This window comes from Camelina sativa, chromosome 18 (genome assembly GCF_030686135.1).
Source record: "Camelina sativa cultivar CO46 ecotype springtype chromosome 18, ASM3068613v1".
In the NCBI taxonomy this organism is placed as follows: domain Eukaryota; kingdom Viridiplantae; phylum Streptophyta; class Magnoliopsida; order Brassicales; family Brassicaceae; genus Camelina; species Camelina sativa.
In genome coordinates this window covers 7,436,699-7,446,362 of record NC_141897.1, presented here as the reverse complement: position 1 = coordinate 7,446,362, position 9,664 = coordinate 7,436,699, and positions in this window count along the sequence as shown.

Sequence of the window (9,664 nt, the reverse complement as noted above, 5' to 3'; positions counted from 1 at the left end):
CCCATTTTGTTCCAAAATAGGCTAAAACAGAGAAAACAGGCTAAAACCGAGAGAAAACATTTACTCGAAGCAGTAAACAGTTATATTACTCTTTCTAAGGTCAAAATATGTAACAATTCAATGAATTTGACTAATTATAGGAGTTCGAGTTGAATTTTAAGTATTTACACACCACTTTTACCATTTTGTCTCGAAACAGGCTAAAACCGAGAAACATTGTTTCGAAGCAGAAACAACTTTATTACTGTTTCTAGGGTCAGAATATGTGAGAATACAAATGCATTTGACTAATTGTAAGAGTTCGGGATGAATTTGGAGTGTTTAGACAACACTTAAACCCGTTTATCCCAAAACAGGCTTAAATAGAGAAAAGAGGCTAAAACCAAGAGAAAACATTGATTCAAAGCAGTAAATAGCTATGTTACTCTTTCTAGGGTAAAAATATGCAATAATCCAATGCATTTGACTAATTATAAGAGTTCGGGTTGAATTTGGAGTGTTTAGACACCACTTTTACCCATTTTGTCCCGAAACAGGCTAAAACAGAGAAAACAGGCTAAAACCGAGAGAAAACATTTTCTCGAAGCGGTAAACAGCTATATTACTCTTTATAGGGTCAAAATATGTAACAATCCAATGAATTTGACTAATTATAAGAGTTCGGGTTGAATTTGAAGTGTTTACACACCACTTTTACCCATTTTGTCCCGAAACAGGCTAAAACAGAGAAAACATTGATTCGAAGCAGTAAACAGCTTTGTTACTGTTTATAGGGTCAGAATTTGTGACAATCTAAACCCTTTGACTAACTGTAAGAGTTCGGGATGAATTTGGAGTGTTTAGACAACACTTAAACCCGTTTTATCCCAAAACAGGCTTAAACAGAGAAAACAGGCTAAAACCGAGAGAAAACATTGATTCAAAGGAGTAAACAGCTATGTTACTATTTATAGGGTCAAAATATGTAACAATTCAATGCATTTGGCTAGTTATAAGAGTTCAGGTTGAATTTGGGGTGTTTAGACACCACTTTTACCCATTTTGTCCCAAACTAGGCTAAAACAGAGAAAACAGGCTAAAACCGAGAGAAAGCTTTGATTTGAAGCAGTAAACAGCAATTTACTATTTATAGGGTCAAAATATGTAAAAATCCAATGCATTTGGCTAATTATAAGAGTTCGGGTTGAATTTGGAGTGTTTAGACACCACTTTTACCCATTTTGTCCCAAAATAGGCCAAAACAGAGAAAACAGGCTAAAACCGAGAGAAAACATTTACTCGAAGCAGTAAACAGCTATATTACTCTTTCTAAGGTCAAAATATGTAACAATCTAATGAATTTGACTAATTATAGGAGTTCGGGTTGAATTTGAAGTGTTTACACACCACTTTTACCATTTTGTCTCGAAACAGGCTAAATCGGAGAAACATTGATTCGAAGGAGAAACAGCTTTATTACTGTTTCTAGGGTCAGAATGTGTGAGAATGCAAATGCATTTGACTAATTGTAATTGTTCGGGATAAATTTGGAGTGCTTAAACAACACTTAAACCCGTTTATCCCAAAACAGGCTTAAACAGAGAAAAGAGGCTAAAACCAAGAGAAAACATTGATTCAAAGCAGTAAATAGCTATGTTACTCTTTCTAGGGTAAAAAAATGCAATAATCCAATGCATTTGACTAATTATAAGAGTTCGGGTTGAATATGGAGTGTTTAGACACCACTTTTACCCATTTTGTCCCGAAACAGGCTAAAACAGAGAAAACAGGCTAAAACCGAGAGAAAACATATACTCGAAGCAGTAAACAGCAATATTACTCTTTATGGGGTCAAAATATGTAACAATCCAATGAATTTGACTAATTATAAGAGTTCCGGTTGAATTTGAAGTGTTTACACACCACTTTTACCCATTTTGTCCCGAAATAGGCTAAAACAGAGAAAACATTGCTTCGAAGCAGTAAACAGCTTTGTTACTGTTTATAGGGTCAGAATTTGTGACAATCTAAATCCTTTGACTAACTGTAAGAGTTCGGGATGAATTTGGAGTGTTTAGACAACACTTAAACCCGTTTTATCCCAAAACAGGCTTAAACAGAGAAAACAGGCTAAAACCGAGAGAAAACATTGATTCAAAGGAGTAAACAGCTATGTTACTATTTATAGGGTCAAAATATGTAACAATTCAATGCAGTTGGCTAGTTATAAGAGTTCAGGTTGAATTTGGAGTGTTTAGACACTACTTTTACCCATTTTGTCCCAAAATAGGCTAAAACAGAGAAAACAGGCTAAAACCGAGAGAAAACATTTACTCGAAGCAGTAAACAGTTATATTACTCTTTCTAAGGTCAAAATATGTAACAATTCAATGAATTTGACTAATTATAGGAGTTCGAGTTGAATTTGAAGTATTTACACACCACTTTTACCATTTTGTCTCGAAACAGGCTAAAACCGAGAAACATTGTTTCGAAGCAGAAACAACTTTATTACTGTTTCTAGGGTCAGAATATGTGAGAATACAAATGCATTTGACTAATTGTAAGAGTTCGGGATGAATTTGGAGTGTTTAGACAACACTTAAACCCGTTTATCCCAAAACAGGCTTAAATAGAGAAAAGAGGCTAAAACCAAGAGAAAACATTGATTCAAAGCAGTAAATAGCTATGTTACTCTTTCTAGGGTAAAAATATGCAATAATCCAATGCATTTGACTAATTATAAGAGTTCGGGTTGAATTTGGAGTGTTTAGACACCACTTTTACCCATTTTGTCCCGAAACAGGCTAAAACAGAGAAAACAGGCTAAAACCGAGAGAAAACATTTTCTCGAAGCGGTAAACAGCTATATTACTCTTTATAGGGTCAAAATATGTAACAATCCAATGAATTTGACTAATTATAAGAGTTCGGGTTGAATTTGAAGTGTTTACACACCACTTTTACCCATTTTGTCCCGAAACAGGCTAAAACAGAGAAAACATTGATTCGAAGCAGTAAACAGCTTTGTTACTGTTTATAGGGTCAGAATTTGTGACAATCTAAACCCTTTGACTAACTGTAAGAGTTCGGGATGAATTTGGAGTGTTTAGACAACACTTAAACCCGTTTTATCCCAAAACAGGCTTAAACAGAGAAAACAGGCTAAAACCGAGAGAAAACATTGATTCAAAGGAGTAAACAGCTATGTTACTATTTATAGGGTCAAAATATGTAACAATTCAATGCATTTGGCTAGTTATAACAGTTCAGGTTGAATTTGGAGTGTTTAGACACCACTTTTACCCATTTTGTCCCAAACTAGGCTAAAACAGAGAAAACAGGCTAAAACCGAGAGAAAGCTTTGATTTGAAGCAGTAAACAGCAATTTACTATTTATAGGGTCAAAATATGTAAAAATCCAATGCATTTGGCTAATTATAAGAGTTCGGGTTGAATTTGGAGTGTTTAGACACCACTTTTACCCATTTTGTCCCAAAATAGGCCAAAACAGAGAAAACAGGCTAAAACCGAGAGAAAACATTTACTCGAAGCAGTAAACAGCTATATTACTCTTTCTAAGGTCAAAATATGTAACAATCCAATGAATTTGACTAATTATAGGAGTTCGGGTTGAATTTGAAGTGTTTACACACCACTTTTACCATTTTGTCTCGAAACAGGCTAAATCGGAGAAACATTGATTCGAAGGAGAAACAGCTTTATTACTGTTTCTAGGGTCCGAATGTGTGAGAATGCAAATGCATTTGACTAATTGTAATTGTTCGGGATAAATTTGGAGTGCTTAAACAACACTTAAACCCGTTTATCCCAAAACAGGCTTAAACAGAGAAAAGAGGCTAAAACCAAGAGAAAACATTGATTCAAAGCAGTAAATAGCTATGTTACTCTTTCTAGGGTAAAAAAATGCAATAATTCAATGCATTTGACTAATTATAAGAGTTCGGGTTGAATTTGGAGTGTTTAGACACCACTTTTACCCATTTTGTCCCGAAACAGGCTAAAACAGAGAAAACAGGCTAAAACTGAGAGAAAACATATACTCGACGCAGTAAACAGCAATATTACTCTTTATGGGGTCAAAAAATGTAACAATCCAATGAATTTGACTAATTATAAGAGTTCCGGTTGAATTTGAAGTGTTTACACACCACTTTTACCCATTTTGTCCCGAAACAGGCTAAAACAGAGAAAACATTGCTTCGAAGCAGTAAACAGCTTTGTTACTGTTTATAGGGTCAGAATTTGTGACAATCTAAATCCTTTGACTAACTGTAAGAGTTCGGGATGAATTTGGAGTGTTTAGACACCACTTTTACCCATTTTGTCCCAAACTAGGCTAAAACAGAGAAAACAGGCTAAAACCGAGAGAAAGCTTTGATTTGAAGCAGTAAACAGCTATGTTACTATTTATAGGGTCAAAATATGTAACAATCCAATGCATTTGGCTAATTATAAGAGTTCGGGTTGAATTTGGAGTGTTTAGACACCACTTTTACCCATTTTGTCCCAAAATAGGCTAAAACAGAGAAAACAGGCTAAAACCGAGAGAAAACATTTACTCGAAGCAGTAAACAGCTATATTACTCTTTCTAAGGTCAAAATATGTAACAATCCAATGAATTTGACTAACTATAGGAGTTCGGGTTGAATTTGAAGTGTTTACACACCACTTTTACCATTTTGTCTCGAAACAGGCTAAATCGGAGAAACATTGATTCGAAGCAGAAACAGCTTTATTACTGTTTCTAGGGTCAGAATATGTGAGAATGCAAATGCATTTGACTAATTGTAATTGTTCGGGATAAATTTGGAGTGTTTAAACAACACTTAAACCCGTTTATCCCAAAACAGGCTTAAACAGAGAAAAGAGGCTAAAACCAAGAGAAAACATTGATTCAAAGCAGTAAATAGCTATGTTACTCTTTCTAGGGTAAAAAAATGCAATAATCCAATGCATTTGACTAATTATAAGAGTTCGGGTTGAATTTGGAGTGTTTAGACACCACTTTTACCCATTTTGTCCCGAAACAGGCTAAAACAGAGAAAACAGGCTAAAACCGAGAGAAAACATATACTCGAAGCAGTAAACAGCAATATTACTCTTTATAGGGTCAAAATATGTAACAATCCAATGAATTTGACTAATTATAAGAGTTCCGGTTGAATTTGAAGTGTTTACACACCACTTTTACCCATTTTGTCCCGAAACAGGCTAAAACAGAGAAAACATTGATTCGAAGCAGTTAACAGCTTTGTTACTGTTTATAGGGTCAGAATTTGTGACAATCTAATGCCTTTGACTAACCGTAAGAGTTCGGGATGAATTTGGAGTGTTTAGACAACACTTAAACCCGTTTTATCCCAAAACAGGCTTAAACAGAGAAAACAGGCTAAAACCGAGAGAAAACATTGATTCAAAGGAGTAAACAGCTATGTTACTATTTATAGGGTCAAAATATGTAACAATTCAATGCATTTGGCTAGTTATAAGAGTTCAGGTTGAATTTGGAGTGTTTAGACACCACTTTTACCCATTTTGTCCTAAAATAGGCTAAAACAGAGAAAACAGGCTAAAACCGAGAGAAAGCATTGATTTGAAGCAGTAAACAGCAATTTACTATTTATAGGGTCAAAATATGTAGCAATCCAATGCATTTGGCTAATTATAAGAGTTCGGGTTGAATTTGGAGTGTTTAGACACCACTTTTACCCATTTTGTCCCAAAATAGGCTAAAACAGAGAAAACAGGCTAAAACCGAGAGAAAACATTTACTCGAAGCAGTAAACAGCTATATTACTCTTTCTAAGGTCAAAATATGTAACAATCCAATGAATTTGACTAATTATAGGAGTTCGGGTTGAATTTGAAGTGTTTACACACCACTTTTACCATTTTGTCTCGAAACAGGCTAAATCGGAGAAACATTGATTCGAAGCAGAAACAGCTTTATTACTGTTTCTAGGGTCAGAATGTGTGAGAATGCAAATGCATTTGACTAATTGTAACTGTTCGGGATAAATTTGGAGTGTTTAAACAACACTTAAACCCGTTTATCCCAAAACAGGCTTAAACAGAGAAAAGAGGCTAAAACCAAGAGAAAACATTGATTCAAAGCAGTAAATAGCTATGTTACTCTTTCTAGGGTAAAAAAATGCAAGAATCCAATGGATTTGACTAACTATAAGAGTTCGGGTTGAATTTGGAGTGTTTAGACACCACTTTTACCCATTTTGTTCCGAAACAGGCTAAAACAGAGAAAACAGGCTAAAACCGAGAGAAAACATATACTCGAAGCAGTAAACAGAAATATTACTCTTTATAGGGTCAAAATATGTAACAATCCAATGAATTTGACTAATTATAAGAGTTCCGGTTGAATTTGAAGTGTTTACACACCACTTTTACCCATTTTGTCCCGAAACAGGCTAAAACAGAGAAAACATTGATTCGAAGCAGTTAATAGCTTTGTTACTGTTTATAGGGTCAGAATTTGTGACAATCTAAATCCTTTGACTAACTGTAAGAGTTCGGGATGAATTTGGAGTGTTTAGACAACACTTAAACCCGTTTTATCCCAAAACAGGCTTAAACAGAGAAAACAGGCTAAAACCGAGAGAAAACATTGATTCAAAGGAGTAAACAGCTATGTTACTATTTATAGGGTCAAAATATGTAACAATTCAATGCATTTGGCTAGTTATAAGAGTTCAGGTTGAATTTGGAGTGTTTAGACACCACTTTTACCCATTTTGTCCCAAAATAGGCTAAAACAGAGAAAACAGGCTAAAACCGAGAGAAAGCATTGATTTGAAGCAGTAAACAGCAATTTACTATTTATAGGGTCAAAATATGTAACAATCCAATGCATTTGGCTAATTATAAGAGTTCGGGTTGAATTTGGAGTGTTTAGACACCACTTTTACCCATTTTGTCCCGAAACAGGCTAAAACAGAGAAAACAGGCTAAAACCGAGAGAAAACATATACTCGAAGCAGTAAACAGAAATATTACTCTTTATAGGGTCAAAATATGTAACAATCCAATGAATTTGACTAATTATAAGAGTTCGGGTTGAATTTGAAGTGTTTACACACCACTTTTACCCATTTTGTCCCGAAACAGGCTAAAACAGAGAAAACATTGATTCGAAGCAGTTAATAGCTTTGTTACTGTTTATAGGGTCAGAATTTGTGACAATCTAAATCCTTTGACTAACTGTAAGAGTTCGGGATGAATTTGGAGTGTTTAGACAACACTTAAACCCGTTTTATCCCAAAACAGGCTTAAACAGAGAAAACAGGCTAAAACCGAGAGAAAACATTGATTCAAAGGAGTAAACAGCTATGTTACTATTTATAGGGTCAAAATATGTAACAATTCAATGCATTTGGCTAGTTATAAGAGTTCAGGTTGAATTTGGAGTGTTTAGACACCACTTTTACCCATTTTGTCCCAAAATAGGCTAAAACAGAGAAAACAGGCTAAAACCGAGAGAAAGCATTGATTTGAAGCAGTAAACAGCAATTTACTATTTATAGGGTCAAAATATGTAACAATCCAATGCATTTGGCTAATTATAAGAGTTCGGGTTGAATTTGGAGTGTTTAGACACCACTTTTACCCATTTTGTCCCAAAATAGGCTAAAACAGAGAAAACAGGCTAAAACCGAGAGAAAACATTTACTCGAAGCAGTAAACAGCTATATTACTCTTTCTAAGGTCAAAATATGTAACAATCCAATGAATTTGACTAACTATAGGAGTTCGGGTTGAATTTGAAGTGTTTACACACCACTTTTACCATTTTGTCTCGAAACAGGCTAAATCGGAGAAACATTGATTCGAAGCAGAAACAGCTTTATTACTGTTTCTAGGGTCAGAATATGTGAGAATGCAAATGCATTTGACTAATTGTAATTGTTCGGGATAAATTTGGAGTGTTTAAACAACACTTAAACCCGTTTATCCCAAAACAGGCTTAAACAGAGAAAAGAGGCTAAAACCAAGAGAAAACATTGATTCAAAGCAGTAAATAGCTATGTTACTCTTTCTAGGGTAAAAAAATGCAATAATCCAATGGATTTGACTAACTATAAGAGTTCGGGTTGAATTTGGAGTGTTTAGACACCACTTTTACCCATTTTGTTCCGAAACAGGCTAAAACAGAGAAAACAGGCTAAAACCGAGAGAAAACATATACTCGAAGCAGTAAACAGAAATATTACTCTTTATAGGGTCAAAATATGTAACAATCCAATGAATTTGACTAATTATAAGAGTTCGGGTTGAATTTGAAGTGTTTACACACCACTTTTACCCATTTTGTCCCGAAACAGGCTAAAACAGAGAAAACATTGATTCGAAGCAGTTAATAGCTTTGTTACTGTTTATAGGGTCAGAATTTGTGACAATCTAAATCCTTTGACTAACTGTAAGAGTTCGGGATGAATTTGGAGTGTTTAGACAACACTTAAACCCGTTTTATCCCAAAACAGGCTTAAACAGAGAAAACAGGCTAAAACCGAGAGAAAACATTGATTCAAAGGAGTAAACAGCTATGTTACTATTTATAGGGTCAAAATATGTAACAATTCAATGCATTTGGCTAGTTATAAGAGTTCAGGTTGAATTTGGAGTGTTTAGACACCACTTTTACCCATTTTGTCCCAAAATAGGCTAAAACAGAGAAAACAGGCTAAAACCGAGAGAAAGCATTGATTTGAAGCAGTAAACAGCAATTTACTATTTATAGGGTCAAAATATGTAACAATCCAATGCATTTGGCTAATTATAAGAGTTCGGGTTGAATTTGGAGTGTTTAGACACCACTTTTACCCATTTTGTCCCGAAATAGGCTAAAACAGAGAAAACAGGCTAAAACCGAGAGAAAACATTTACTCGAAGCAGTAAACAGCTATATTACTCTTTCTAAGGTCAAAATATGTAACAATCCAATGAATTTGACTAATTATAGGAGTTCGGGTTGAATTTGAAGTGTTTACACACCACTTTTACCATTTTGTCTCGAAACAGGCTAAATCGGAGAAACATTGATTCGAAGCAGAAACAGCTTTATTACTGTTTCTAGGGTCAGAATATGTGAGAATGCAAATGCATTTGACTAATTGTAATTGTTCGGGATAAATTTGGAGTGTTTAAACAACACTTAAACCCGTTTATCCCAAAACAGGCTTAAACAGAGAAAAGAGGCTAAAACCAAGAGAAAACATTGATTCAAAGCAGTAAATAGCTATGTTACTCTTTCTAGGGTAAAAAAATGCAATAATCCAATGCATTTGACTAATTATAAGAGTTCGGGTTGAATTTGGAGTGTTTAGACACCACTTTTACCCATTTTGTCTCGAAACAGGCTAAAACAGAGAAAACAGGCTAAAACCGAGAGAAAACATATACTCGAAGCAGTAAACAGCAATATTACTCTTTATAGGGTCAAAATATGTAACAATCCAATGAATTTGACTAATTATAAGAGTTCCGGTTGAATTTGAAGTGTTTACACACCACTTTTACCCATTTTGTCCCGAAACAGGCTAAAACAGAGAAAACATTGATTCGAAGCAGTTAACAGCTTTGTTACTGTTTATAGGGTCAGAATTTGTGACAATCTAATGCCTTTGACTAACCGTAAGAGTTCGGGAT